This window comes from Nerophis ophidion, linkage group LG03, assembly GCF_033978795.1.
Source record: "Nerophis ophidion isolate RoL-2023_Sa linkage group LG03, RoL_Noph_v1.0, whole genome shotgun sequence".
Classification (NCBI taxonomy): Eukaryota; Metazoa; Chordata; class Actinopteri; order Syngnathiformes; family Syngnathidae; genus Nerophis; species Nerophis ophidion.
In genome coordinates this window covers 47,369,078-47,383,419 of record NC_084613.1, presented here as the reverse complement: position 1 = coordinate 47,383,419, position 14,342 = coordinate 47,369,078, and the positions used below count along the sequence as shown (strand labels likewise).

Below are 14,342 nucleotides of genomic sequence, written 5' to 3'. Positions count from 1 at the left end.
CTTAGTTTTTGACTGTAAGTCAATATAGCTTGTCTTTCTCTCAGATATGACAGGGCTTTGCTGTCCGTAACACACACACACACACACACACACACACACACACACACACACAAACACACCGCACAGTGAGCTAACGCTACGCTTATACGCTTATAGCTAATTAGCCTTCACCTCAAGGACTGCGAGCGAGCTGAGCTGCCACTTCTGTTTCTAGAACGTCAACGGGCTCACAGTGATGTTATTAGTAGTTGACTGGGAGGGGTTTATTATCATTTGAGGAGAGTCCACCGCCTCACCTGCTAAAAACACTTTTCTGCTCACTCCACGTTACATGCGCTCTGAATACGCACTGCTGACTGGCTGTTGCACTCTGAATACGCCCTGCTGATTGGCTGTTACCGATCTGTGTGTTACCAATCAGATGGTTGTGTGGGTGGGACAATGCTGGGTGCCGCATAGACATACTGACAGAGGCAGACGCAGAACTAAGCAGAGCAGCTTGTTAAGACTTTTTTTTTTTTCGTTAAGACTTTACTATAGGCGGTGGTTCTTTGTTAAGGCGGCCGCCTTAACAACAAAGCGCTGCGGGAAACCCTGATATTATATATACAATATACAGTACATAGATGAGGGGGCAACTTGTCCAGGGTGTATCCCGCCTACCGCCCGAATGCAGCTGAGCTAGGCTCCAGCAACCCCCCACGACCCAAAAAAGGGCAAGCGGTAGAAAATGGATGGATATATACATACATAATATATATACATGAATACATATATATATATATATATATATATATATATATATATATGTATAATATATATACACACACATGTATATACATACATACATACATATAATATATACACATACATACATATATATAAAAAAATATATATATTATATATATACACACACATAGATACATGTATCTATGTATACATATACATGCATATCCTGCTCTTGAGAGTGCTGTACAAGCCAAAAAGGTACCATTGTTTGTGTTTTGTAAACAAAACTTTGCGGCGGTCAACTGACAACAGCTTTCCTTCCCTCTTTCAAAAAGAGGATTTGAAGGTAGCAGGTTTATTGTGGGTTTCAATACATTATTGTTCAGAAGTGCCTAATCAAGTGACTTGCAAGCATACCGCTTGTAATCAGGCAATCATTTCATCACAGCTCTCAGTGACAGAAATTATTGAAACACTGGAGGCTAACATGACAAACCACTTGAACTTTCCGTTCATTTACCTCTTGTAAACACAGCTTTGAATGCAGGACAGGAGAAGAAGAAAGGATCAATTTCCCTTCTTGTTCACACAAATGTCACATAGTACACCAGGCGATCTCTGCCCTTCCACAGAAATCAATTTGTCTAACTGCTCCATCAGAGTAAAACCATCAAAAGAGCTCTGTTCGAGTGGCCTCTGCCAGCCTACTGACAGAGACAATAACAGGAAGTGGATGTGACTATTGGCAGACTACGAGTCATATCAGTACAGCCCTGGGCTTAAATAAATGTGTCACTAACTGTGGTGATCAACACACCTTTTACTGCCTTTCTGTGCACTTCCATCAATGAGCAAAAAGTTTTATTTTTACTCTGTTTTTTGTTTATTGCAGTGAGGTTGTGGTGCTTGTGTCCCACAGACGCTGGTGGAAATATTTTGGAGGTGGTTTTGAGGGGAAAAAACACACGGCGCAATTTAAACTCTAGGCTTTTGGATCTCTTTGGCGTGTCGGTGTGTACACTATGTCACTAGCGCACACATTACATACACATTGGGAAACTTCACACAAACAAACCGGAGCGCGTGCGCCACAGCCGAAAGAGCAACACATGCACAAGAGCGGCTCTGGAGCCACAACAGAGCGCTGCTGTTTTAATGGGAGCGACCTGTTGCTTCTGCGGCCAGTGTGGAAAAGCTGGGTTGCTGCCAACACTGCAGCCAGCAGCCACTGGATGAACCCAGTACCCTGACATCGGGTCACATGGTCCTCAGGCTTCTGGGCCGCCATCACCCTCCTGCCTGCTTGCCTTACTGTCACTGCAGCGTTCAATCATTCATCATTCTGGCTCCAAGCTCTGGGGGCGACTCATTCAATGCAAATCAGCGCCATGAACTGAAGATCACACACACACATGCTAACACACACACACATCTGTGACAGGAAGAAGAAATTTAGACCAAGAACACCACACCAATTCCTCCATCACAGATCGATGGTAGTAAGCTTGTTTATGCTCTATTTTCTGCACCTGCAGGGGTGAGCAAGACTCAGTAGCTGGTTTACGGTTACAAAACCTATACACTTTTTCTCAAGTATTTACAACATTTGACATGAGCACATCCATCATGGACAGTCGGCAATGGGAAAGGGTTCATAAAGCGGCACCTGTGATGATTTAGTCAACTAGAGAGTGAAGTTCCTCATTCAAGTTTCCTGTAAATACTTTACTAATGATAAAAAAGTGGTTAGTCCAGCGGATGTTCAACCGCAGAACCTTTAACGTTATATAATTTAGAGTTTGAGCATAATTTACGCATATGTGAGAATTCAGCTCAGTAAATATTTAAAAGACTAAAATGTAAGCTTGGGTTTTTTTTATATTTGTGACACCACTACAGAAGGGTACCATAGACGACAAAGAAATTAAGGAACTAAAGAATACTATACAAGAGCTTCTTGGAATGTAACTGTGGAGAAACACCGCCGACGGGCCGACAACGGGCAGAAAGCAGCAGCGCGGGCCCACCTGGAGGCTGGGAGGCGGGGCATGCGGCGGCAAGAGGAGGCGTGACGCACACGGAGCGACGCTGCAGCGGCAATCTAATGCATGTGCGTATACGACACACCGGCTCACGATCTGTCTATCTGCTGGCAGAATATAAAAAGGGCGAGGGAGGAGCGACGAGGGAAGCAGCACGGAGGAAGAAACATCGGCCAGCAGACCAGAAGCACGACAAACCAAACCACTAGAGCGATGACGCACCCCCGCAGCGGACGCAAGCCCCGGACGCCGAAAGGCGTGCAGCGGCAGCAGACAAGCCAAAGAAGCGCACTGAAAAGTGACTTGACAAAAGTGAGTGTAAGGATCGATGTAACTCGGCCTGTCGCCATCACGTCTCCATCTCATCGTTGCCACCACAGCCTGTGGGGCAATAGACTACAAACTGTGGTGAAGTAGGCCGGCTTTGAAGAAGCCTACAATTTCTTGTTGGGTTTTCCGCTCCATTTGCTGAATGGCGATATACAGTGGGGCAAAAAAGTATTTAGTCAGCCACCGATTGTGCAAGTTCTCCCACTTAAAATGATGACAGAGGTCTGTAATTTTCATCATAGGTACACTTCAACTGTGAGAGACAGAATGTGAAAAAAAATCCAGGAATTCACATTGTAGGAATTTTAAAGAATTTATTTGTAAATTATGGTGGAAAATAAGTATTTGGTCAACCATTCAAAGCTCTCAATGATGGAAGGAAGTTTTGGCACAAAATCTCACGATAGATGGCCCCATTCATTCTTTCCTTAACACGATCAATCGTCCTGTCCCCTTAGCAGAAAAACAGCCCCAAAGCATGATGTTTCCACCCCCATGCTTCACAGTAGGTATGGTGTTCTTGGGATGCAACTCAGTAAACTTCTTCCTCCAAACACGACGAGTTGAGTTTATACCAAAATGGATACATGGATGATACAGCAGAGGATTGGGAGAATGTCATGCGGTCCGATGAAACCAAAATAGAACTTTTTGGTATAAACTTAACTCGTCGTGTTTGGAGGAAGAAGAATGCTGAGTTGCATCCCAAAAACAGAATACCTACTGTGAAGCATGGGGGTGGAAGCATCATGCTTTGGGGCTGTTTTTCTGCTAAGGAGACAGGACGATTGATCCGTGTTAAGGAAGGAATGAATGGGGCCATGTATCGTGAGATTTTGTACCAAAACCTCCTTCCATCAGTGACAGCTTTGAATGGTTGACCAAATACTTATTTTACACCATAATTTACAAATAAATTCTTTAAAATTCCTACAATGTGAATTCCTGGATTTTTTCACATTCTGTCTCTCACAGTTGAAGTGTACCTATGATCAAAATTACAGACCTCTGTCATCATTTTAAGTGGAAGAACTTGCAAAATCGGTGGCTGACTAAATACTTTTTTGCCCCACTGTACATCTCAATATTTTTTCCATAAAATAAAAAACAAAACAGTCCTACTTACCTGAGATACTAAGTATGTCATTATTATGCCACATGCTGACATATGTTCAACTCATCATGCTTAATTTATTGCAGCATTTGGAAAACCTGTAGTTGATTTTTATTATGCAAATGTTATATTTTTATCAACATGTGAGAGCAGGCACCCTGCCATTCAAAACTAAGCTGCTACATTACTAATGATTAATGTAACTATAGCTGAAAAATAGTAAGATAGCTATGGTAGAGACTATTCATCCCTGAACACCATGATGTTCATGTATGCTTTATGATGCAGTTACATTATTATATCAACTATCAGAGACAGAAACTCTTCATTTAACATAATGTCCTTTTTTTGCTGCTTCAACACAACTCAATCAACACAGAAAAAGGTAAAGTGAAATAACAGACAGAGCTTTGCTGTCCGTAAGGCACGCACGCACACACAGCAAAATAAGTTAACGTTACGCTAAAACCTAATTAGCCTTCACCTCAAGGACTGCGAGCAAGCTGAGCTGCCGCTTCTGTTTTTAGAACGTCAACGGGCTCATAGTGATGTTACTAGTAGTTGACTGTGAGGTGTTTATTATAATTTGGGGACAGTTGGCTGCCTTATGCTCACCTGCTAAACACCTATCTGCTCATCACGACGCAGGAGCACTGACTCCATGCGCTCTGAATACGCAGTGCTGATTGGCTGTTACCCCTCTGAATATGCACTGCTGATTGGCTGTTACCGCTCTGCGTGTAACCAATCAGATGGTTCTGTGGGTGGGACAATGCTGGGTGCTGCAGAGACGTACTGACAGTGGCAGAGGCAGAACTATGCGGAGCAGCTTGTTTAGACTTTAGCTTAGGCGGCGGTTCTTTGTTGTTCGAACGGCCGCTTTAACAACAAAGCGCTGTGGGAAACCCTGGGATACGCTCATATGGATCAATTACACCAATTTTACTTATTTTTTAAGGTGGCGATAGCCTTTGGAATATGGTCCAGTTTGTTTCAGTACAGTGCTTTGATTTTTTATTTCATTTTGTACAATCCATTTTAATCCAGTTTGTTGCTCTCTCTCACAATTACGGATGGAAATTGATATTTTTTTTACGGTTCAGATTCCACTTACAATCCTGCTTAATGATTCAGTTCCTTAACAATTCCCTTATTGATTTTTATTGGGGGTGGGGGGTGGGGAGAGTGTATTTGATCATCAATTTAGTTTAGTTTAGAGACAACATGACCTTACAAAGCCTATAATAATGTCCCAAGAGCACATAATTAGCCTAGAAGAAAAAACTTATTTATAAATAGATATAGGAAAAAAGTATTCTTCTGTAGAATTTAATCATGTGCAAATCCCAAAAGAATGTAACTGAGTAATATGTGATATCAACTTTTTACATGCAAAGTGAGATGTGTCATGCCTTTACTGGTTGTAATTCTGATGGTTATTAACCTGACTCTCACCAGATACTTAGATGGTTAGATGATTATGGCTTAGAGATTATGATAACTTTGAATTGAAAATCTCGGAAAAGTTAAAGTACCAATGATTGTCACACACACACTAGATGTGGCAAAATGATTCTCTGCATTTGATCCATCACCCTTGATCACCCCCTGGGAGATGAGAAGAGCAGTGGGCAGCAGCAGTGCCGCGCCCGGGAATCATTTTTGGTGATTTAACCCCCAATTCCAACCCTTAATGCTGAGTGCCAAGCAGGGAGATAATGGGTCCCTTTTTTTAATAGTCTTTGGTATGACTCTGCCGGGGTTTGAACTCACAACCTACCGATCTCAGGGCGGACACTCTAACCACGAGGCTACTGAGTAAGGTTTCAAATACTGTAAGCCATGATGATCAGAATTATAACAAATAAAGGCTTGCCATATCTCACTTTGCAGGTAATGAGTTAATAACACAAATTAGTTTCACATTTGAAGTTAATCGCTGACATGAATGGACGTTTACACCATATTCTAATTGTTTGAGTTCCATCCATCCATTTTCTACCGCTTATTCCCTTTTGGGGTCGCAGGGGGCGCTGGCGCCTATCTCAGCTACAATCGGGCGGAAGGCGGGGTACACCCTGGACAAGTCGCCACTTCATTGCAGGGCCAACACAGATAGACAGACAACATTCACACTCACATTCACACACTAGGGTTTGAGTTTTACTTGTATAATAAAATGACTGAGAATGTGTGGTTCCAGGAAAACTTTCAACTTTTCTCTGACTACAACTAAACATTGAAAATGCAAACTTTTGACCACAAACTTAGTTGCTGCTCTGTGACATTTGCCCAGCGGCAGACGTGAACTGGGGCGAGTACTGCCCGCCTCGGAGCCATTCAGAACTTGTCTCTCGTCAAGCTCATGTAAATGAGAAGGCATTCATTTCAATTTAACAAATAACAGCACAAACAGGAGGCGTTATTTAGTACCTGTTGCATTCAAATGATGTACAAACCCCGTTTCCATATGAGTTGGGAAATTGTGTTAGATGTAAATATGAACGGAATACAATGATTTGCAAATCATTTTCAACCCATATTCAGTTGAATATGCTACAAAGACAACATATTTGATGTTCAAACTGATAAACTTTTTTTTTTTGCAAATAATCATTAACTTTAGAATTTGATGCCAGCAACACGTGACAAAGAAGTTGGGAAAGGTGGCAATAAATACTGATAAAGTTGAGAAATTCTTATCAAACACTTATTTGGAACATCCCACAGGTGTGCAGGCTAATTGGGAACAGGTGTGTGCCATGATTGGGTATAGAAGCAGCTTCCATGAAATGCTAAGTAATTCACAAACAAGGATGGGGCGAACTGTCATATTTTAGGCTTCATAATGCGCCACACATTTTGGATGGGAGACAGGTCTGGAATGCAGGCGGGCCAGGAAAGTACCCGCACTCTTTTACTACGAAACCACACTGTTATAACAGGTGGCTTGGCATTGTCTTGCAGAAATAAGCAGGGGAATCCATGATAACGTTGCTTTGGAACAGTTGGGTGCCATGATTGGGTATAAAAGCAGCTTCCATGAAATGCTAAGGAATTCACAAACAAGGATGGGGTGAGGGTCACCATTTTGTATGCAAAGTGTCGAACAGTTTTAGAACAACATTTCTCAACAAGCTATTGCAAGGAATTTAGGGATTTTACCATCTACGGTCTGTAAAATCACCAAAAGGTTCAGAGAATCTGGAGAAATCACTGCACTTAAGCGATGATATTACAGACTTTTGACACCTTAGGTGGTACTGCATCAAAAACCGACAGTGTGTAAAGGATATCACCACATGGGCTCAAAAACACTTCATAAAACCACTGTCAGTAACTACAGTTGGTCGCTACATCTGTAAGTGCAAGTTAAAACTCTACTATGCAAAGCCAAACCCATTTATCAACAATATCCTGAAACGCCGCCGGCTTGGCTGGGCCCGATCTCACCTAAGATGGACTGATGAAAAGTGGAAAAGTGTTCCGTGGTCTGACGAGTCCACATTTCAAATTATATTTGGAAACAGAGCGCGTGGTGTCCTCCAGAACAAAGACGAAAATAACCATTCGGATTGGTATAGGTGCAAAGTTCAAAAGCCAGCATCTGTGATGGTATGGGGGGGCATTAGTGCCCAAGGCATGGGTAACTTACACATCTGTGAAGGCACCATTAATGTTGAAGTACCTACATGTTTTGGAGCAACATATGTTGTCATCCAAGCAATGTTATCATGGACGCCCCTGCTTATTTCAGCAAGACAAGTGTTACAACAGCGTGGCTTGGTAAAAAAAAGAGTGCGGGTACTTTCCTGGCCCGCCTGCAGTCCAGACCTGTCTCCCATCGAAAATGTGTGGCACATTAGGAAGCGTAAAATACGACAGAGGAGACCCCGGACTATTGAACGACTGAAGCTCTACATAAAACAAGAATGGGAAAGAATTCCACGTTTAAAGCTTCAACAATTAGTTTCCTCAGTTTCAAAACATTTATTGAGTGTTGTTAAAAGAAAAGGTGATGTAACACAGTGATGAACATGCCCTTTCCCAACTACTTTGGTACGTGTTGCAGCCATGAAATTCTAAGTTAATTATTATTTGCAAAAAAAAATTTAGTTTATGAGTTTCAACTCCCAATATCTTGTCTTTGTAGTGCATTCAATTGAACATGAGTTGAAAAGGATTTGCAAATAATTGTATTCCGTTTATATTTACATCTAACACAATTTCCCAACTCATGGGGAAACGGGGTTTGTACTACAGTTACTGCTGCTGGGATGAGATTGGTGCGGTTCAAAAACCGGTCTTCAATTCCCATCCCTTCTCACAATACAGCTGGTTGAGTACAGCCATGTAAACAAAATCTTTGTCCAGCAACAATAGCTATCCAGCCCTACTATACATTGCAAAATCAAGTGCCCCATAGCTCTATAAAGTGCTTAACATATGTTGTACACTTGAGACACAATAACATGTAAACATTGCCTGTCTAGTATATAATGTTTTTGCTTTTCATAGGAACAGTTTGAAAACGTTCTTTCATGTTTTCCTATGGGGTTTGTTTCTGAAATATCACTAATTTGGAGGTGGGCCAGAGAGTGGTTGAAATTAGAGATTCTGCTATATATACACAGATGTTCACAAGTCCAAAGCTATAGTGCACATTAAACTAGAAACACATCAGTCTGGAGTGTTCAGATGAGCTACAAATTAGGCACTTTAAATATGTAATAATGCTTCTTTAATCCTAACCTGATTATGAATGTGACTATATCAATTAAATACTGTTATCAGCATCTCTGGCTGAAATGTTTTCAGTGTGCCGTCACAAACTAGACACGTACGCTCATGTGACGCCAACAGTGGGCGGCCATTCTGAGAAACGTATCCTTCTCAGTGATAAGGTCTTAACTCCTGTGGCGCAAAAGGGGCACAATACGTCTGACTGTGCACAGGGACCAAATTTCCACCAGCATTCCACAGATTCTGCATGCGCCTAATGGCACATTTGCGTCAGAGGGGCAGCAAAGGGATTGGGTGGGAGGCGGCTGGTATTTTCTAAATAGAACAGGCAGCACCAAACAGTCACCGGCTGCATCATTATGCCAGTGTGTTGTGTCTTGGACTGGTCACATGTTATGTCCCCATGTGTACACAAACACACACACACATAGTGGGCAGACGTAGTCTCATGACCGACAAAAACATTTTTGACACTAAAGGCGTAAAAGGGTACAACATGCCTGGGGACGTTGTACTCTGGAAAGGCAAATGGGAAACCAAGAGTTAGTCATTGAGGTTCTGGATCAGGCTATTTAAAATGTTGATGGCGCCACAAACATATTGTTAATATTACTGATGTATGGACCAATAAAGTTACAGTGCAGTACACATAGCTGGTGTCCTTAAACCATAACTCTTATGACAGATGACAAAAATATGCAAACATAAACAATGTCAGGGTTAAAACACATGTTACAGGGTGATATATGATTATTTTTGCAACATTTACACAAAGGAAACACCATTGCTCTTATGACTGATAACAAAAATATGCAAACATAAACAATGTCAGGGTTACAACACATGTTACAGGGTGATATATGATTGTTTTTTACAACATTTACACAAAGGTAACACACTTTAAACATTACATGACTGCTATAAACAGTAACAAAAACTATTTTGCAATTGCACACTATTCACTGAGATGGCTACAGGTATGACCTCAAGCACTTAAATAGACCTTAATAATGCGGAATAAAAACACCTTTTGAAACCTTTGAACGCAACATGAGCCTTTTTCAAGAATTCCAGGCACCTGCGGTGAGTCCTTACGGTAAACACTTCCTATAACTAACATAATGAAGCAAATAAACCCGTCACGGCCTGTTTGGACAACAAAGACGAGTGCTAGTGCGCTGTTAATAATAATTGTCAAGCAAAAAACACATTTTTCCTTAAAAGTGTGTGTTAAAGCAGAGCAGTGAGAAGCTAGGACAGCTAGGTGTGAAATGGCTGTATAAAGCGTAAGCAGTGTTCATAACAATGAATGGGCCGCTCTCTCGTTGAGCTCATTAGTTTCCCCCATTAAAAGTAAAAACAGGGCACCGCTAAATGTTACAAGTTAGTGGGCCTGAGGGCTGTGTCTCCAAAAGTACTCATTGTCAGAAAGCGAACATCTGAGATCGAGACGTTCACTGTTGCTTGTGGAAAGTCCAACACTACGGTCGGGTTAACTTTCAAACTGGCACGTCCCCGTGACTTCGATGTAACTTTTACGGCTAACGGGAGTCGGGAAAAGTAGCTCCACACATACAGCCTTGCATTTAGCGACAGAAAGGATTTGGGGCCTAGCAGGGCAGCTTGGGTGAGAATAACCGCATCCCATGTAAGTACAATGGGGACATACCCTGACTAGCTGTCGACCTCTTGTAGTTAACCATGCGAAGGAAATGCGGGCATTTACCTGGACAGGAATTCAACAATGTGTCCGTCTCATTCTAGTGAGCTGTTTCGGCGGGATATAACGTTGATAAGTCCTTCAACAATCTGGACAAAAGTGCTCTCATTTACTCCGTTTCTCTTGCTTTTCTTCCACTACACCTCCCAAACGCACTGTCTGCAATGCCTCTATGGCGGCCTGATCTCCCGGGTCCTAAAGCCTACATGACAAAAACAAAACATTGCAAGCGGTCTCATTGAAAAAATCCTGCTGTGTTGTGTTAGGGCTTCTTACGCGTGGCCTTCACACAATTTGCTCCATAATGACCTTCTTTGTAAAGAATGAATGATTGTTCTTCTTTCCAACACTCAAGAGCAAAATACAAAATCTCAGTAGGAGGGTATTTTTTAGTTTATATAATTTTTGCAACTTGTTTTAATACCCTCTGGTTTGTCTAACATAGGGGTATCAAACTCAATTTAGATCGGGGGCCACATGGAGAAAAATCTACTCCCAAGTGGGCCGGACTGGTAAAATCACGGCACGATAACTTAAAAATAAAGACAACTTCAGATTGTTTTCTTTGTTTAAAAATAGAACAAAGACATTCTGAAAATGTACAAATAATAATGTTGTTGGGTTCTTTTTACACTTACATGTTGCGGTTAGTAGTATTGATTGATTGAAACTTTATTAGTAGATTGCACAGTACAGTACATATTACATACAATTAACCACTAAATGGTAGCACCCGAATACGTTTTTCAACTTGTTTAAGTCGGAGTCCACGTTAATCAAGTCATGGTTTTCCATCTTTAGTTGTCCTTATTTATACTTTCTGAATAAATTATGTGATAATGTTCATCAGTTAACTCATTGGAGTTCCTTTTCAATCTATCAAGATAGAAAAAAATTATATCAAAACCAAATAAAAGGATGTTATTTATGTAGTTTGCTCATTTTCCTCGGCTGGTGCACTAACATCAAGTGGTTAATTTTTTTTTACATATGTAGCATCATCTACAAAGATACAAAGAATTGCTATTGAGACATCTAGTGGACACATTTAGAAAAGCAGTTTCTTTCATTCAAAATTTTCGGCTCGATTTTATACTCAGCAAACTCATCCCGCGGGCCGGATAAAACCTGTTGGTGGGCCTGACACCAACGTTTGACACCCCTGGTCAATTAAAACAAATAAAACAAATGAAAATGGAAAATGCTGCAAATACCCCAAAATACACACAAATTTAAAAAATAACAGTAGGAGGGTATTTTTTACAAACCCTGTTTCCATATGAGTTGGGAAAATGTGTTAGATGTAAATATAAACGGAATAAAATGATTTGCAAATCATTTTCAACCCATATTCAGTTGAATATGCTACAAAGACAACATATTTGATGTTCAAACTGATAAACTTTTTTTTTTTTGCAAATAATCATTAACTTTAGAATTTGATGCCAGCAACACGTGACAAAGAAGTTGGGAAAGGTGGCAATAAATACTGATAAAGTTGAGAAATTCTCATCAAACACTTATTTGGAACATCCCACAGGTGTGCAGGCTAATTGGGAACAGGTGTGTGCCATGATTGGGTATAAAAGCAGCTTCCATGAAATGCTAAGTAATTCACAAACAAGGATGGGGCGAGCTGTCATATTTTAGGCTTCATAATGCGCCACACATTTTGGATTGGAGACAGGTCTGGAAAGCAGGCGGGCCAGGAAAGTACCCGCACTATTTTACTACGAAACCACACTGTTATAACAGGTGGCTTGGCATTGTCTTGCTGAAATAAGCAGGGAAGTCCATGATAATGTTGCTTAGATGACAACATATGTTGCTCCAAAACCTGTATGGACTTTTCAGCATTAAAGGTGCCTTCATAGATGTGTAAGTTACCCATGCCTTGGGCACCAATACACCCCCATACCATCACAGATGCTGACTTTTGAACTTTGCGCCTATAACAATCAGAATGGTTATTTTCGTCTTTCTATTTTGAGGACACCACGTTCTCTGTTTCCAAATATAATTTGAAATGTGGACTCGTCAGACCACAGAACACCTTTCCACTTTGCAACAGTCCATCTTAGGTGAGCTCGGGCCCAGCGAAGCCAGCGGCGTTCCTTGGTGTTGTTGATAAATGGGTATGGCTTTGCATAGTAGAGTTTTAACTTGCACTTACAGATGTAGCGACCAACTGTAGTTACTGACAGTGGTTTTATGAAGTGTTCCTGAGCCCATGTGGTGATATCCTTTACACACTGATGTCGGTTTTTGATGCAGTACCGCCTGAGGGATCAAAAGTCCGTAAAATCATCGCTTAAGTGCAGTGATTTCTCCAAATTCTCTGAACTTTTTTGATGATTTTACGGACTGTAGATGGTTAAATCCCTAAATTCCTTGCAATAGCTCGTTGAGAAATGTTGTTCTAAAACTGTTCAACAATTTGCTTACAAAGTGGTGACCCTCACCCCATCCTTGTTTGTGAATTACTTAACATTTCATGGAAGTTGCTTTTATACCCAATCATGGCACCCAACTGTTCCCAATTAGCCTGCACACCTGTGGGATGTTCCATATAAGGGTTTGATGAGCATTCCTCAACTTTATCAGTATTTATTTCCACCTTTCCCAACTTCTTTGTCATGTATTGCTGGCATCAAATTCTTAAATTAATGATTATTTTTTTTTAAAAGTTTATCAGTTTGAACATCAAATATGTTGTCTTTGTAGCATATTCAACTGAATATGGGTTGGAAATGATTTGCAAATCATTGTATTCCGTTTATATTTACATTTAACACAATTTCCCAACTCATAGGGAAACGGGGTTTGTAGTTTATATAATTTTTGCAACTTGTTTTAATGCCCTCTGGTCACTCCATCCATTTTCTACCGCTTATTCCCTTTGGGGTCATGGGGGGCGCTGGTGCCTATCTCAGATACAATCGGGCGGAAGGCGGGGTACACCCTAGACAAGTCGCCACATCATCGCAGGGCCAATACAAATAGACAGACAACATTCACACTCACATTCACACACTAGGGCCAATTTTGTGTTGCCAATCAACCTATCCCCAGGTGCATCTCTTTGGAAGTGGGAGGAAGCCGGAGTACGCGGAGGGAAAGTCACGCAGTCACGGGGAGGACATGCAAACTCCACACAGAAAGATCCTCTGGTTTGTCCAACATATGCAATTGAAACAAATGAAAATGGAAAATTCTGCAAATACCCCAAAACCCACACAAATTTCAATAATAACAGTAGGAGGGCAGTTTTTACTTTATATAATTTTTGCAACTTGTTTTAATGCCCTCTTGTGTGTCCAACATATGCAATTGAAACAAATAAAACAAATGAAAATGCAAAATGCTGCAAATACCCCAAGACACACAGAAATTTAAAAAATAACTGCATGAGAGAAATGTCGCAAGTTCAAATGTTTGTCAGAGTACCAGGGGGGAGCCAAACACCTCTTCTTAACATTTGAACCTCAGTAACAATATAAGTGTTTGTTTTGTGTTTCATATGTTCTGTTCTTTAATGATAACATTAGTAAATCCGTTGCTCTAAAACACAAGTGTCAATGTGCCCAGCAAAAGTGTGGAAATAAAAAGACACTTCATCTTTCTTGCTAAACAATTTTTTACAGAAAATGTACTGCATTGGACT

At 40.9% G+C, this 14,342-nt stretch overlaps 1 protein-coding gene across 1 annotated transcript in view; it reads right to left on the bottom strand.

Annotated features, from left to right (window-relative positions):
* akt1 (v-akt murine thymoma viral oncogene homolog 1) overlaps positions 1-10,869 on the bottom strand; it is a 94,789-nt gene extending 83,920 nt beyond the window's left edge. Inside the window, exon 1 of the mRNA XM_061895422.1 lies at positions 10,685-10,869. The gene's annotated coding sequence lies outside the window, so the exon portion shown is untranslated. The remainder of the gene's footprint in view (positions 1-10,684) is intronic.
* Between the last annotated feature and the right edge of the window lie 3,473 nt (positions 10,870-14,342).